Here is a 17,869-nt window from a genome sequence, read left to right as displayed (position 1 = left end):
CTGGAGACACAAATGTGGTTATACATGTTTTTTGCAGAGAATCTGCAAATAGAACAGCTTCTAACCCTAGCACTAAGCTCCTGATCAGATATTCTGCCTTGCTGTTTCCCAGCTGTTATTTTCCAGCAAGTGAGCAGTTGGAAATACAGCCATTTTGGGTTTGGGGCTGAAGGTGCTTTTCTCCACTTTATTTGAAAAATCAAATGTTAAACTGGGGCACTTATTGCATTTTGCAAGCTCTACACTAGGGCTTTACTTAAAGAAAAATAAAATATTAATAAAAGTCAGGTTGGAGATTGTTCTGGCAAGCACTCTGTGATTTTATTTTTATTATTATTACGATGATGATTTTTCACAGCCCCCTGTGTGTAAAAGCTTTCTTTGTGCTGCTGCTGTTCTGGCCGTAAGTGGCTTTAAGTGCAGTGAGTTTTAAGATACAGATGTTATTTCTGATGGCTCTTGTATATTGAAAATGACATAATGTCCTTTTTGATCCTGAAAGATGCAATTCCTATTGGTGCTGATAATTGTGTTAATAGTGCTTTTTAGGTGGGGTTTTCCTTTTTTTTTCTTTTTGTTCATGTGTGTATCAGAGATGCAACATACTGGCTGCTAAATGGGGTAAAAATGGTCTTTTTGAGAGGATGATCCAAGTCCATGGAGACTCTCCAGGGATCTCATTAAATCATTCTTTCCTTAATACAGTGTAGTGCAATATCAGCTATCAGGAGCCCCACAGTGTGCTTTCCTGATAGGTTAGTTTACACAGAATTAATTGTTCTAATTTTGCAAACAACCATTACAGTGCAGATTGATTTTCATTTATTTATTTATTTTCTGTCTTGTGGATTCTGCTTCATATTTTGAGATAGTTTTTACAATCCCTCTTTACTTCCACAGCTTTGTCACAGCCCATATTACATAGAAATCATGATTGATTCTTATAATTCTTCTTTTTTCCTTCCATAGATAAGAATTGCTATTAATTTAAGCAATAATTTTCTGCATAATTTTTTTTTAAACAACAGCAACATTAGGATGCATCAGAAAAGCAAACTCAGGACTGTAAAAGGCTTCAGTGGTTTAGAAGCTCCAGAGACCAATCCTGACTGAGGAGAATGGATTTCCCTTTTCTTCAGAGGTCAGCTGGCTTGTGTGGTACAGGGTTAGCAAAGGGAAAACCAGCCTTGCACAGAACAAAGGAGCAGCAAGTTGAAATCAGTTCATACAGAAGCACAGAAAAAATATATTTGATTACAGTCTCATGGGCTGTGCTGAGAATTTGGCTTGAGCATCTTTCTTTCCAGTTGGGAGTTCAGGCAAGGGGAGTCCTCCAGCTGAGAGTGAACACAAAACTGAAACACTTTGGTCTGTGTAAGCTGGGGGGAGTAAGGCAGTAGGAGTAGGTGAGGGAAAAGACAAGTCAGGAAGGGGAAAAAAACCCGAACAAAGCAGCAAAAACATCCTCAAGGCCTGTTGTAATTCAGAAAGTGTGTTAAGCAACACTTGGATTTTAGCTTTCATTTCTCATTTCGTACACAAAACACTCTCAGGTGGAAACTACAATTTTTTGTGTAAGGAATTAGCATTTTGGGCAATGTTGCTGTCCCTCTTGCCAGCACGTCTAGGAGGAGAAATAGGAAGTCACGGAAAGGTGAGATTCCTTTGCCATCTCACTAACTGTCTTTTCAGCTCCTCTTAAAGAAGTTCAAGTGCAGTGTACACTGTGAATATTTCCATAGCTATTCCAAACTGCTTTTGTAGACAGGGATTGTATCTCCATTTTAGACACTGGATCTGAACGGCCCAGGCTGTGGGCTCAGCATGGATCCAGCCCACGGAGCAAAGGGGATGTCCCCATCACCCTGGCAAATCCCAGGAGTTACACACCATGCTGTGTGCACTGGGCTTGACAAAACATGAGGCTGTTCTGTGCTGGGAGGCAGCTGGAATGGGAAGGTGCCACGCTCCTGTCTGGGATGTGACAGAGCCTTGGAGGGCCGTGTCCCATGCTGGCACCGCTGGTGATGTGCATGTTACCCTCGTGTCATTGTTATCTCAGAGTGTTGACATCATACACTAAATAACACTTAGGCAGGTCTCTTCCCATTAAAAGATGAATTCCCAACACAATTGAAGTCAATGGGGCCTTTGTCACTGACTTCAATAGGCCTCAGCTTCCACCTCAGGACTCCATGGGAGGAAGAATAAATTGCTGCCGAAAATGCAACGGGCTCTGACATGCAGTGGGAAAGGATAATTAGCAGTCAGTCATGGAGCTGCCATCCTGGTTGTCTGATGAATAATAGAACTGAGGACAAGTGATATGTTGCTTTCCAAGTGGGTTTAGCAGATTAACATGAGTGTAGGCAGCCAAGAAATATGGCATGAGAACCAAGTGTGAGATCAGTTCTAGACAGTAGACATCAACTTTTCTGTCTGTCTGGTCTCCACAACATACTGTGGAGTTGTATGTAAACACTGAAACAGGAAGATGTTGGAAAAAATCTTGTGCAAATAGGCTTTCTTTCTTTTTTTTTTTTTGGTTGAATTGGGTTGAGCTCTTAGAAGAGCACAAGACAGATTTCAATGAAACTTCTTCTCCCTTTTTGCTTCTTGTTCAAAATGCCTCTAGAACTGGTTAGAGGATGGTTGGAGCTCTATTATAAGATGTTTAAGACCAGGCTGGATGTAGCTTGGAGCAACCTGGTCTAGTGGAACGTGTCCCTACCCATAGCAGGGGTTGGAACAAGATGATCTTTGAGGTCCCTTCCAACCCAAACCATTCCATGACGGTACAAGGATGAAAGACCATGTATTGAGGAAACTCTGTCTTGGAAGCCCTGATTTCTAACAGAAAAATTGGTTAGACCAGCTGGTGCCATGGACTTCTGGGCTGAAGCACAAAGATAGGTGCTGGATTTGTGGATCTAATCCCTCTGAGCAAAGCAAGCAACAATTAAAGCAGAAGAAAGGCAGCCCAATGTAGTTTTAATCATTAGTCCCAGTTTGTAGTTGGTCTTAACGCTGCGTGAAGCTTTGTGAGAGTATAAAGGCAGCTCTGTAAAGCCGTGGCTTTTAACTAGCCCTGTTTGTGTGTTGTGATTGGGGAAGCCATTGACTTCATATTCTTTCATGTCCTTTCTGTTCCCTTCTGTTTTGATGTTATCGTGGAGTCATCGGAGCTGCGTATTAAACAAGAGACTACTTCAATATGGAATGATCAAAGGGCTCGGGGAACACAGGGCCATGAAGAATATATGCAGAGCTCTGGGAGAATGGCAAGATGAATTTAAAGGCTTTTTCAAGCTGCTTAATTCCTGCTTAGATTTCTGGTGCCACCAATGGGCGACAGTCCCTTTCTTTAAATCTTTTCCTGAGGATTGACTGGCAGAATCGCTGTTTTACACGGGGTTTAAAGAGGAAAAGGCCACCCTGAAGGTCAAACCCTAGGAGATTTCCTCTAAGAGCTCATTGATTCTACTAGGTTTTTGACTTGGAGAAAGACCACTCCTTCCTGGATACAAGTGCCTTAGTATGTACCAGCACAGAAGGCAAAAGCAAAAGTGTAAGGACAGGAAGAAAATTAGAGAGAGATGCTGTGGGGCAGACAGACAATGACCTCAGTCTTGTGTAATTCAAAGTGGTGACATTATTAGCTACTGGTCCATGGAAAAAAAAAAAGAAAGTATTATTTTATCAGTCTCAGAAATGGATTATATTAACAATGAAATTGGGCAGAATAAAGATTTATAGCCCTATCCTCAGCTTGAGCAAACAGGCAGAGGACCTCTGCTTGTGTGGGGGTGGAAGGGTTGGGCTGTAAATACTGGGGGTCTGGTTTTCTTCACATGTAGACATGAATTCAAGGTTGCTGGAACTGCATAGGCAAGTAACTGGTTTGTTTTTTTTTTCTCAAAAAAAATTGAGATGAGCATGTTTTACCTCTCTAACCTCATTATAGGACTGTTTTTGTGAGTTGCCCAGTGCTGTGGTAGTGATTAGCAAAAGCCTACCCCATAAGCAAACTCTGTATTTGTGCTATTACCTACTCCTGTGATATTTCAATCTGATTCATTAGAGAAATTAGCATTTTTATGGACTAATTAGGGGAAAATGTTGCTCATACTCTTTCTGATATACAGAGATTTTTCACAGCTTAGTAAAGCCAAATAGGAAGGAAACATGATTCTTTTCCCCCACAAAAAAAGGAGAAAAGCAAAATGATGACTCAAATTAACTCAGAAGACTGGGCAAATTTGCACAAAAAATGAAATTAAGAGAAGTTTAGGTTGCTGTATTATTGGCAGTTTGTCCGTTTTTTTTTTTGAATTCCAAATTCCAGCTCTCTTTCAGCTATTTTCATTCTTGAGGCATAAAAATATTTTAAAAGCTGTCAGTCAGTCACCATATTTTTTGTGACAGTTGCAAAATGCACAGTAATGAGAATGAATAGTAATGAGTGCATTATTCAGCAGCTATAAATACCAAATGCTTTTCATTGGAAGTTTATATATTTCAGTCAACATACATTTTAGCTTTTTTTTTTTCTTTTTTCCCCCCCCATCTTTCTAAACCCAAGCTCAGGTTTTATTAGACCGTGGCTAACAATCATTTAGACATGTCTCAGTTTTCCTCACGTTAATGAACCACTTGCTTTTGAAGTTTAATTCTAAATATGCATGGGTGGCACTTGCTCCTGCTCGTGTTCTGCATTAGCCAGGAGGGTAAAAATGGGTGTCTCTGACTAAACATCCGAGGTCATCTCTTTGCAGGGGAAATGTTCTTTTTTCCCTTCGAGGGTGGAATAACATTATTTTAATCGGTGCAAGGCATCTCCTGTTTTGATCCTTGTGTTTTGATAATGATCTTGCTTTGCAGAGACCCAGAGCAGTGAACCCCTCATTTTGGGCTTCTGTGGAGGAGGCAAAAATCTCCATCTTGCACGGAGGATGGAAGTTCAATTAGGCATTTTGGTGTGATGGGAGGTTGATGGTGCTTTAATTGGCTCCAGCTGACTGGCTTTTAGGCCATGATATTCCTCACCTGCAGCTGGATGCTTCTCAAATATGTATGGAATTTTGGATTGCATTTGAAAATGTTGCACAAAGTCAGAATAATTATTTCCAAATGATACTTTGCAAGTGAATGCACTGTGATAAGTACAAAGGAAGGAGAAGCCATTAAAATTGTAGAATAATTTAGATTAGAAGGGACCTTTGGAGGTCATCTGGTCCATCCTCCTGCTGAATGTAGACACAGCTTTGAAGTGAGATCAGGCTGCTCAAGGCTTTGTCTGGGTGAAAACAGTGATTAGCCTTCTCTCTCCATGCTACACAAACACACTTCCCTCAGCAGCTTCTCCTCAGTTCTGTGCTGCAGCCCCTTCATCATCTTGGTTCTCTCTGCTGAATTTCTGCCAGTTTGTCAGTGTTCTGTGACAGGGAAACCAAAACTGGACGCTCTGTTCCAGATGCAGTCTCACAAGTGCTGAATAAAGAGTAGGAATTGCTTTCCTTGCCCTGCTGGCTCTGCTCCTGCAAACGCAGCCCGGCGTGAGGTTGGCATCCGTCACCATCACTGCCAGCTCCTGTTCAACCCCCAGCCTGTCTTCCCTGGAGCTGCTTTCTGCTCCGTGGGTTTCAATTTGCAGAGTTTCATGTCTGGTTTGGCTGAATGGTGGCAGTTTCCTGTCAGCTGCCTTCTCCAGCCCTGCTGAGACACCACTGAACATCCGTCCCGCTCTCCAGCGTGTCAGCAGCTCCCCAGCTCTGCTGTCATCTGGGAACTTGCTGCTCTCATTGTCTCAGTTGTTAATGAAGATGTGAAGAGGTTAAACAAGTTGTCTTCATGAAGATTTGTTCTGTTATCTTTAGGACTGGGGTGACAGTCAGCAGGCAGTTGGATGTTGCTGTGTCTTGTTCCTTCTCGAGGGTGGCCATGGCAGTTGCCTTTTCCAGTCACCAGAAGGATCCCCCAGTTGCCACATTTCAAAGACTTAAAGAGCAGCCTCAGAGTGATGTCAGCCTGTTTTCTGCACACTCACAGACCTCTGTAGGTTGTTTGATTAAGTGGCTCCTGACAAAATCTTCCCCTGCTGTAAATTGGACTTCCCTACCCTAGATAAAGACATCAGGACCATGGATCTGGGCAGCCTGAGAGGAGGCCTTACCCATAAAGACTGAGGCAAAAATGTCATTGAATGCCTCATCCTTCATTTTTACCCTTTGTTATTAGTTTTGTTGACATATTCAGGAGTCACCCACATTTTCCCTGGTCTTTTATTGCAGTTGTACCTACGGGTGAACCTTTCTAATTGTCTGTACCATCTCTTGCCAGCTTCAGCTCCACCTGGCTTTGGCTTTCCTAATTTTTTCCCTGCAGTCTGGGCAAGGCTTCCATAGTCCTCCTGGATAGTTTCTGCTCCCACCTCCTGTTCACTTCTTTCTGTGTTTGAAGTCAGTCAGGAATTCCATGTCCAGCCAAGTTATCCTTCTGCCACGTCTGCTCCACTTCCTGCTCCTAGGGGTGGATTGTTCTCCTGCTTTGCGGATGTTTTCCTTGAAGATCAAGGAGCTTTCCTGTGTCCTGCACCTCAGGGTAGTCACCCACAGCACCACACCTTCTATCTCTCTGAGGAAGCCAAACTGCCCCCCTGAATATCAGCATCAATGTTGTCTCAGGAAATCTCAGTTGCTTGTGCACCACCAGTGCCATATTTTCAAATACCAGGGTGCCTTAAGTCCCCCAGGATGACCATGGCCTTTGATTGTGAAGGCTGAATAAAGCTTTAGCCACTTCCATTTCTTGCCTGGGTGGTGGGCAGCAAACTCCCACAGCAAGATCTTCCTTGCTGACCTCTCTCATCTGACCCACAAGCTCCCAGCAAACCCATCACCTGTTTCACAGCACAGCATAAATGTCTTGAGGAATATTTCTGACTCATTAATCTCTTCTGAGGAGAATTCTGTGTCCTGGGCGTAGATTCTAACAGCTTTTAATCCTTTACAGTGCCTTTCCCAACATGTATTTTTTTCTGATGGACTAAAAATAATTCAAAACCCTATTGGTTTCTAAATATTTGGGGTACCTTAATAACTTAAGCATATCCTTAATGACCTTTCCTGATGGGGGATAGTTGGTGTAAAGTCTTTCATGGGCAGAAGGAGTTAACAGAACACTTGAAATCTTAAGTACCAGAGGAAAGCACTTGAATTAATGTAATTTTTCCCGTTGCACTTTTCTCCTCGTGCTTTCAGCAGTTCAAAAGTTGCAATGCTGCAATGGCCCATCTTGACCTCAGTTGTCTCTGTGCTAATCAAGTGCCCTGTGCTGTTACTTGGGCCATTAGCCTGGCACTCGGAAGTTTTATTTCTGGCTCTGCAATTATCCCCCCTGCTGCAATTTCCTTATCTGAATCAGGGGTAACAAAGCTCTCCTTCTCTGCAGAAGGTTTTGAGATTCGATGATGAAAAATGCTGTCTAAGGGTTCAGTATTGTTATGTGAACAAATATCACTTTGTTTGCGTGGCTTGACCGTCTTATAAACAAGCAGAGAGTTGATGACCAAATCAAGATTAGAATTGAACAAATGAGGTATAATGAACAACTTCAGACTGTTGACTTCATTTTTGCCTTCTGTTTGAAAGTCATTAACTTTTATAAGTTAATCTCGAGAGAAATTTTTAGCCTGTAAATCATTTGCCAGTTGGGTCTAGAAATCTTTTGGTTTGCTTGTTTCCTGGCTTTGCTTATCATTTTAGGTGCCAAATAAGTTACTTATTAGTTCATATGATCATTAGCAATCTGAACATAGAGTCACATATTATAAGGTTAAGTTTCCAATTTTAATGTTGGACAGCATCCATATGCGTTTACAGGACATTTCCAGGAAAAAAAGACTCTGAAAATTGTAAATTAACAGTGAACTGTCTTCACAACAGGAAGAAAATATTCCTTAATTAAAACTATACTCGAAATCTGTTGTGAAGAGGGCAGCAGCAAAACTGATTATTTTTAAAATAATTTCAAGACCCTGGGTATGTTATTTGTACTCATTGTCATGGGTTTGGTCCTGAGAAGGACCACGTGTTTTGCCACACAGATGTGAATAGTTGAAAACTAATTTATATCTTAAAAAAACCACAGAACTAAGTTTTCTGGCTGTTTTCATTCCTAAACCCCCAGTACTGTGATGGGAATTCATGGGTCTCCTGGAGAATGGTGGATATTTTTCAGCTGGCACGTAGGTACTCAGGGTGCTGCCTTTGCTCTTCAGGAGAAATCCTTTTCTCAGCCCATGTGCCATTCAGTTTGCACACAGTCCATGTTGAAGAGCTCAGGGAAAGGTGGTAACACAGATTTGTGCATTAGAAGGTTATTAAAACCAAATGAAAGTGCTCTCTTTACCTTGGGGACCCTAAATGCAGAATCATTCTAACTAATAGGCAGGTACTGAGTGTGCCAAATTTCACCCCAAGGCTCCTGCTGGGGTCGGTTTTGCTCACTGACTTTTATTGACTATCAGGATTTATCGACCCAGGAGGGAAATATTGACAGAGGTGATTCTTTGCCAGTCACAGGTTCCCTCAAGGGATCATAACACCTGGTGTAAACTGCAAATTTAAACTCGACACAGGCGTGCAAGTCGTGGCACGGGGTTTAACTGCTGAACATTCACCTCCTGGGGTGGTGTGGCAGAGCTGGGTGATTTTGCACAGACCTTGACATTTTTTTTTAGGGGAAAAAGGGCTCTGCTGCCCTGACAAACCTCAGAGAGAGAGAGTGTGTATGCATGTGTGAGCATGAGCCTTTGTGTGTTAGTTGGAGCCAAGGTGATTTCCCTCTGGTAAACATTATAACAGCTTTTAATGCTGCCTATCGATATTATTAAATTCATCACCTGAATTATGTACTGGTAAAGTGCTATAACATTTCTTATGCCTGAGTAATCAAGGAGCAAAATCTGGCCCAATAGACTTGATTTACAAAAATGTTCACGGCTGCCTTCTTTTATTGTTACAGTAAATCACAGGAATTGTTGGCTCACATCATGTGATGGTCCTAGGCAGATATGATTAGTATTTCAAGGCTCTCTTCATGTTCTGATAGTCCTTTTAGTAATAAATAAACAGATATTTGAGCAACTTGTAACATTGTGTTATTGAGCCACCTTATTCTAAATATGAGACAGAGCAGAAACGCATTTCCTAGTGGGAAAACTGAAATATTGGCAAAACATGTCTACTAAACTAGACTTCTTAATGTTATTCCTGTAAAATTAATAGATCTTACTGTTGCTAAAGAGAAAATAATCATATTATTTAGGAAATGGAAAACTGTTGTGCTGACTCTTCTCAGCACACTGGGTTGTATTCATAATGCACATGGGTAAAATTACAGCTAAAATGTTTGTTTCTTTATTAAAGACGTTCTTTTCTCTCTTGCTCTTTTTTTCTCATCCCATACTAATTTCATGTACTTGGTATTAATCTGAAGATATCACTGTAAATAATCCCTTTAGCACATTTTTCACCTGTGTGGGATCCATAAGCCATAAGGACATTGACCTTTTGGTATGGCAGTTTATCCATTTCATCCTGTGCTGTTTTCTGAGCTGGTTAATGCATCTTTTTATTGCTCGAAAAAACTTCCTCCTTAAAAACCCTGCTGTTAATAGGCACAAGTGGAGCTTATTCCTCACTGGCAGTGGTGCTGGAGCTGATGGAAACACTGCCCAGGCCTGGCTGCTGGGATTTGGGGTCCTTTCATCCCTTTGCCACCCACGTGTCACTGAAATAGGATCAACCTTCATGCTCTGCACTGTAGGGCAGAGCTGGGGCTCGGAAGGTTTGATGTGCAGAGCTCAGCTCTGCAGGACTGGATTGGCTTCAGGAGCATCCAAAGCAGTGCCAGAGCTCCATCCTGGGCAGCATTCCCTGCTTTTGATACCATTCTGCTTTGTCAAGTCCTCTGGGCCAAATCTGTGAATTCTCTTGCTCTGTGTTGTGGGGATCTGTAGCAGATGGAACTCAAGGAACACTCAAATATTTAGTTTCTCATTTTCAGAGCGACTCAGAGGTTTTTACTTCATCAGTCGGTGGATTTGTTAGGGAGAAATGGGTGGATGAAATGTGAAGGTCACATTGCAGCAGGGACCACTCATCCCTGCTCTTCCCCTGCCATCAGGAGCTGGAGGAGCCTGGGAATCTGCCTGTGCCATCTGTGGCATGGCCAGAGGCAGCAGGTCATGCCAGACCTAATCCTGGCTCAGCGTTTGCTGCTGGTTCTGCTCAGAGAGCAGGGCAGCCCCTGGGCAGCTCAACACAGGGAGCAGAGATGTCTTAAAGCCATCTTCGTGCCCTGCTGCCTCTCTCCTGCCCTGCACCACACCTCTCTGAGCTGCAGCACGGTGTCAAAGTCAGGGAGTGAATGAAAGCATGAACTGCATTCCCTCACTCAGAAATCTGTCAGCTCCCTCTGACCTTTTGGAAAACTGAAAGAGCAAAGCGACTGCACCTGTGGCACATCAGAACAATAAAATGCCTTGGCAGAGCAGAAAGCAGCACTGGGTGTCCAGACACACAGACACTCTGTCCACACCCACAGAGGAAAAGGATTGTATTGTAATTTCTCATCTTTAAAAATCCCAATAGATTTATAAGACCTGCCTTTGATTCAGGACACAAGGTTTCTAGGGCAGTTGTCATAAATTCCAGTTTGTAAGGTTGCAGATTTTTTTTCCCTTGAAAAACCAAGCAACAGGTTGAGTTTTCAGCACAGAGTGGGAGACCGGTTTTCTCATTAAAACATACATGGTTTCAGCAATCCCTTTGTGAAATAGGTTGGTTTTTAAACTTAAGTATCTCGCTGCAGCCAGAGCCATTTACCTGAGCCAGGAAAGCAAAAGCTGGCTGTGCCTGTTGCACAGGAGGAATGATGGTGCTTTCCTTCCAACAGGAACACCTGGGGCAGAGACACCTCAGTTGTTATTCTGCCTTCATGGTACAGAGGAGACTTGGGTAAAATGCTGGATAACTTTCAGCAGGTAATTTGTGTTGTCAGGAGCTGAGATCACCTTCCTGTGGGAATCACAGTGTCACTGACTGGAGTGTTGGATTTGTGATGGAGAACTGTGGATATTTATGGTCAGCTGAGTTCCTTCAGGAGGACAGTGGAAGGTTCCCTAAATATGGAAGTGGGGTTGGAATGAGATGATCTTTGAGGTTCCTTCCAACCCAAACCATTCCATGACCCTCTGACCCCCCAATAGCTCACTGGGGACAGCCTGCAGTGACCCCCTGAGCAGTGTCTGAGCTGAAGCTGCAGTGGCTGCACTTGGGCACTGAAATCAGCTCTGCTCCTGCTCTGCCTTTCTGATGGGAGCAATGGTTTTGGGGAGTGGTTTTGGGGAGCAGTGAATCCTTACTGCTTCAACTAGACCTGAAACAAGAGCTGCTGCAAATTGCCTGGCTCTAATAAATCCAACAAACCCAGTGCTACAGACCAGCTTATTAATACTATATCTTGTATTTTCCCCCCATGTTTTCCTACACTTTCCACTGAAAATTTTTTAGATATAAATCCTTTCCTCCAACCTGTGAGCTCTATTTCCCCTTCCTCTGTCTGATAACTTCAGCCCCACAGACCTTCTCTCCAGGAAATGCCATTAAGATTTTCTTTTAGCAAAAGTGAGTAACCCTTCAGAAATCCTTTATCAGCTCTGGTCTTTCCTGTTATAGTTTGCCTCCTGGGTTTTTTTTTCTTTTTTTCCCATGGATAGCTGTAATTTAAAGCTTACTAGATCAATAAGTCCAAGATGCACAGCTTAAATGGGAGAAGCAGACAAACAGCTGGTAAAGATAGGAGACAGCTGATTAGAATGAATTCAAGCTATAAAGCACTTGAGTTACTGTTCTCTGCTGTGATTTTGGAGATAGATTATAAAATAGGAGAAGGGGGACATACAAATAAAAATTCCCTCCTCCCTTAGAATCTCTGATTAAAATTATGTTGAATTCCTTCTTTTTTTTTCCCCCCATGTTTCTAAATAAAAAGGAGATATTTTTTTATTTGGAGGAGAGGTTTTAATCAATTACAAGGGAATTGGCTTAATATAGAGATAACTGGGGGAAATGTAATGGCAGGAAGTCCAGACCTGATGGAATAACAGCATCTTGTCTTGAACTCTCTGAATCCAGGGCTGTGATGAACTGAAATCCTGCAAATGGCCTGTTTTGCACTGATTCCCAGCATAAGGATTCTCCCACTCCCCTTTGCAGCCCTGGTGATTGTGTGTGGGACTGGGATTGGGTTTGCTCTGTTTTCCAGCCCAGGCATGTCTTGCAAACCTTGGCCCAGGCTGCCACAGCTTTGTTGGGCTGTGCCCAGCTGGCACAGGCTGTGGATCAGGCAATTTGCATTTGGCATTACAAATTGCAGGCACATTACTTTGTGGAGGTAAAGGCCCTCTGAAAGGCTGAGTGTGTTGCCAGCAGGAGAGCAAACATTTCTAAGCTAAACCTTCAATAGAAGTCAAGAAGGATTAAGGTGCAGCTGAAAATAGAATTGAGGTTCCTAAATCACTGCAGAGCTTTAGAAAATGGTTTCTGTTCACATCAGAAACCATAATTTATCGACAAAGGGGTTGAAATTTAAAATACATGTGCTGGTGAATTGTGTTTCAGTGAAATTGCAAACTGCTGTTGATGAGGAGGTTCATGTAAATGTTCTTGGTGTACCCCTGACCACAGAAACTATCTGAAAGAACTGTGTGGGTTGAATCTGTCTATATGTACCCCAAAAGATCAGGGGGACGTTCCAATGTGAGTTTAAAACACCGTGGGAAAGGAGGTGCATGCACTCTGGAAGAAGGATTGGGTCTGTCCGTGGGGAAATAAGTCTGTCTGCAACTGGTGAGATGAGATCAGATAAAGAGATTATCAAGTAGTGACAAGGAAGAAAATAGGTTAGCTGGATTCCTCTTTATCACTTCTTTTCCCTTAAGACACCTCACTGAATATCTTGTCATTCATACAGAGAGGCTGGAAAGAAAATCACTTTTAAAGGTGACCCACAAAGGTAAAAACAGACCAAAATTTCCTTGTGTGCTCCTCTTTCTCCTTGTTGACATAGGAGTTGGCCTGGAATTTACACTATGTGTGCGTGTTCTCTCTTTTGGGAGAGCAGGAGAAGTGTTTTTGGAGCTCCCTTGGCTCCCAAGTCTTCCCCTTGACTTTCCTGCTTCCAGCATGTAGGAGAACCTCCTGTGACCCACCTGTGGGTGGGAATATCGAGGTGCCAGGTCAACAGCAGAGGTGTGTCATGCCCAGCTATTGGAGAGGTTGATATAGAAATACAGCTCTTGGCCAAAGTGTTTAAAACAGGTGGAATATATTGTAATAAACCAGATCTGTTTCCCCTTGAACACATTTTCCTTTCATGAGCCTTTTTTTTATTTTTTCTTTGATTTGAAAGGGAAGTAACTATTGAAAATCATTTTGAAATGTGTTTCATAATAGTGGAACTACAGGAGAGCAATAATGTAAGTGGTGGTTGATAAGGTTTATTGTTTCTGGTTTTGTGTTATCTCTTGATTCCAAAGAAAGCTGAATCTTATCTTTTGGTGTTATATAAACACTTAACAGGCTTTAGAAAGCTTGTAATGGGAGCAGACAAGAAAGGCAAAGAAGCAGAGGGGAAATGGAGGTGCAGAGAAGTGGCTCCTTCCAAGGTCACAAACCAGATTTAGAATAAGAATCAGATTTTCTCACTTCAGCCCATTTTTTTTCTATTCCATGGTGTATGTTGCTTCTGTTATTCAAATATGGAAAAGCCTGTCCTTTTCCAGTTAAATGAAGGGCAAGGAGAATGAGATCAGTCATAAACTCAGTGACACAGAGGGAAAAAAAATAAAGCAAAGGAACTGTGCTGATAAAGATGCTGGTTTAGATAAATTCAACACATGACATTCCATTTATCAAATCCCAAATTTGTCTTTCTCTCTAGATGCAGTAAAGTGGGGACAACCCCTCAGATGTAAAACTCCAAACTGACCATGCATTGATGAAGAAGCAGCTGCATGTACTGGTTAGAAATGCATATTTTTTCCTTTCAAATTAAATATTTGTGGTTTGGATGCAGATTTTATTTACCTCCATTTCTGATTCGTAACAGTTAAAGTCATTGTAACCATTTTGGACCCCTTTGTGACCATTTCTGTCTTTAATATTCCTTCTGTAAAAGCATAAACGTGTGTGTGTGTGTGTGTGTGTACATCTGTTTGTGCATGTAAGTGTGTTCTGGAGTAATTCCACGTGATTTTAATTCCCTGAAGAATGCAGACATGATTTCAAAGCCTGAAAGCTCTCTGAGGTCAGGTGGGGCTTGTTTGTCTTCTCTTTCCAAGTCAAGCAGTCACTTGTTATTGTGTGTGTAGCTGAGATTTAAGCCAGGCTTTATCCTGTTGTAGCAACTAATGGTGAGGAAATTGTGATTTTACAGTTTAAACCCCCCTCAGTTCTAGATAAAAAGGTGCTGTAATTATTTTATTCTGATCGTTTCAAGGTCAGCCTCCCATTCTGCTCCCCAGCAGCTGGTGGTGGTGGTTTATGGGGACAGTGAATTACCTCAAACACCTGAGGGTTGGATCCACAGTGGGAGATGGACCTTGGATTTCTTTAAAATTGGACCTGTGGAAGAGAAATAGTGGAAGAGCAGGGCCTTAGTGGTGGCTTTGCCAACAACTGTTCAGCAGGGGAAAAAGGGGTTGGAGCCCTGGAGTTATTTATGGCTTGGACTTCCCTAGGACAGTTTGTTACCAGGGGATTTTAGTGCCTGTGGACACTTCCTGGAGTGAGATGTGCTTGGAGGAAATAATCACACTGGCAAGGGATTTCTAGCTGTTTATTTATTTATTTTTAAATCCTGTTCAGAAAAAAAAACCCACACCCTCCTATAATTCTGTGTTCTGTTTGTGGCTGGTGAAAAGGGAGTCTGTGCTACCAATATATTCATTTCCCATTACCTTTTATTAATAGGAGCTCTAAGGCCAAAGATTTGCCCATAATGGGAATTATTTACACCATAACTTTCTTCTGAGCTACCATTTATTAGGATTTTCGATATTCTACTCGTGGCCTTGGCTGCTGCAGAGAGCAGGGCTGAGAACATCTTATGCATCTGCTGCTGAGTTTCATTTTGTAAACTTTTGTGGTCTGTCAAATTCAGAAAGATAAAGTTATTGATAAAATGTAGTCTCTGAACAGTGCTCCAACTTTTTTATTATTTTTATTTTTTTATTACTCCCCCTGATAAATTGATTATTTCCTTACACCCAGTGATTGTTTCAAGTAGGAAATAATTCACTGGTTTCTGATAAACCCCAGCTAATCAGGCAGTGGGATTCAGCTGCTGTGTGATTCCAGATCTCCATAAAATCTGGTTATATTTTCATTTATCTCTTTGTAGGGACAACTCTGCCCTGAAAAGCTCACTTTCCTGTCAGTTTGTAAGTCAGCTTATAAACTTTCCCTCTTTCAAGCCCAGCCATCTGGAAAGGTCACCATGGCTATTTTTTAGGTATGTGGGAAAAAGGAGAATAAAGACTTACTCTGCTTTTTTGAGGGGACAGTCTGTCTTGTTTCTTCCTAAACACCCCCAAAACCTTCTCATATATCCCCCAAAAACCTTCTCCTACTTTTTATCCTCCTGTGATCTCTGAGAGCATCCCGTGGTCTGAACCGTTCCATTTCAAGGGGGAAATCCTGGAAGTGTAGGGATAACAAAGTGCAGGCTTGAGCAGCTTTCTATAGACAATCACAGGATCATTTAGGTTGGAAAAGACCTTTAAGGTCACCAAATCCAACTCTTCCCCAGCACTGCCAAGGCCACCACTGACCCCTGTCCCCAGGTGCTACATCCATGGGGTTTTTGAACACCCTGAGCTTCTCCCTTGGCAGGAAAGGTCACCAAAGCCTTCCCAGCCAGCTGGGTGTGCTCGGGGGTCCTGACAGCAGTGGGGATGTTTGGAAATGGGCTGTTTTCCTCTCGTTGGTTCCCAACTTTAAGCACACCCAATTTTCTACTTAATGTGCCGTTTCCTCCCCGACTGAACCGGTTTCTCGGGGCAGGGCTCAGCCCTGTGACCTCTCTGCCCTGCTGTGACCAGAGAATGAACCCAAAGCCATTCAGATGGGGCTTGAGACTCGAGTTAATCTGTGTTCCAGTGTCTGCCCCACAAAGAACTGCATTTACTTACACAGGGCCTTTTTATTTGAATGCCTTTCTCCTCTTTGTCAGAGAGAGGAATCGTAATTAAGATTTCTATTGTGTGATGAAGTTCCTATATTTAGAGTTCATGAGTCTTATTACCTTTTAAAAGATGTTTGGTGGTGTGAAAGTTAGTAATCATTTCTTTTCATTTAAAATTCAGGGCATGATATGGGAGGCTGTATTTATGAGGAGGGTACATCATCATGTCATTTTCTACGTGCTTAAAAGCTAAATAAGTGGTTAAGGAAGCTCCCATCCTGAGGAGAAGAAAGGGCTCATTAAAAACATTAGCTCATACAGAACAAATTGAACTTCAGTGCCCTGCATAAAGATTATAATAACTGTAATAATAAATGAATTAATAATGCATTAAAGGAGAATTCCTCCAGTCAGCTTGTCACACGCTTATCCTTGAAAATTGACTTCACTGAGGTGTGTCACATGAGCTAATGCCCTTAACTGATGGATTTGGGATTTTTCCACGTTCCAAAATCCACTCAAATCCATATTTCTGTATTTTTGACAGTAAGTTTTCTGGATAGACACGAAGCAAGTAGGGCCATTTGATGTTGCAAGCCAGGGTGGAGCTCTTTGCTGAACCAAAGTGATCTCTAGTTTTCACCTCAGGTAATCAGAGTTGGTAAATTGTGACCACTTAGAAGGGAAACCTGAGATGGCAATCGAGTGTTGGAGGCTGCACATCTTGGGTTGATGGAGGATCCAAAATTTGTATGGCCTCTAGCATATGTTTCTATGGCCTCAAACTGACAGAGAGCAGGTTTAGGTTAGATTTTAAGAAATCCTTCCCTGGGAGGGTGGGGAGGCCCTGGCACAGGTTGCCCAGAGAAGCTGTGGCTGCCCCTGGATCCCTGGAAGTGTTCAAGGCCAGGTTGGACAGGACTTGGAGCAACCTGGGCTGGTGGAAGGTGTCCCTGCCCGTGGCAGGGGGTGGGACTGGATGGTCTTTAAGGTCCCTTCCAACCCAAACCATTCTGAGATTCTATCTGGAGAACTTCCATAAAATTGAAGGTTTTACTCCCACTCAGCTGTGGGTTATAAATATCGTGAGATTATCAGGTTTAGGAATAAATTATCAAGTGCAGCAGCAAAATACATCCACAGGGTTTTAGTTGAGGAAGTGTAGGTGCTGAGGCATATCTTCATCAGAAAAGTGAGGATTTGGGGATTTCTGCTGTCTCCCCTGGGTAAAGGGCTGAGCATTCTAATGGTTATTGCACGGAGGGAAAGTTGCACTAAGGGAATTGGTTTTCCAGACATCATAAACCCAAACTGGTCGTAAACTGCATCTTCAGGCACCTGGGTACCTTTAAAATGAATCCATTAGCCAGTTCTGAAAACCAAAACAGCTCCCTAAACCCAGGCACTACTGAAGGTGGAGTTTACATGAGGCGTGAGGTGGTTAATTTTTAGAATCTTAAAATAACTGATGCTGGAAGGGACCTGGAGAGGTTGTCTGGGTGCCTCAATTCAAAAAGGAATCTGGGTGTTCCAATTAGAGATTGTAAGAACACTTACCCTGTTACTACAGAATCTTAGAGTGGTTTGGTTTGGAAGGGACCTCCCAGACTGTCTCATT

The 17,869-nt window shown here is 42.4% G+C and overlaps 1 protein-coding gene across 7 annotated transcripts in view; it reads left to right on the top strand.

Moving 5' to 3' along the window:
- Positions 1 to 17,869, top strand: part of CHL1 (cell adhesion molecule L1 like) — a 134,709-nt gene that overhangs the window by 16,823 nt on the left and 100,017 nt on the right. For 5 of the 7 annotated variants that reach the window (XR_007904690.1, XM_051788628.1, XM_051788629.1 and 2 more), the window contains exon 2: positions 14,008 to 14,088. The exons of the other annotated variants lie outside the window; for them this stretch is intronic. The gene's annotated coding sequence lies outside the window, so the exon portion shown is untranslated. The remainder of the gene's footprint in view (positions 1 to 14,007; positions 14,089 to 17,869) is intronic. 7 annotated transcript variants of the gene reach the window in all.

Source organism: Manacus candei, unplaced genomic scaffold (assembly GCF_025592945.1).
Source record: "Manacus candei isolate 608988 ecotype Guabito, Panama unplaced genomic scaffold, ASM2559294v1 h1tg000025l, whole genome shotgun sequence".
In the NCBI taxonomy this organism is placed as follows: Eukaryota; Metazoa; Chordata; class Aves; order Passeriformes; family Pipridae; genus Manacus; species Manacus candei.
This window is presented reverse-complemented; position numbering and strand designations above follow the sequence as displayed.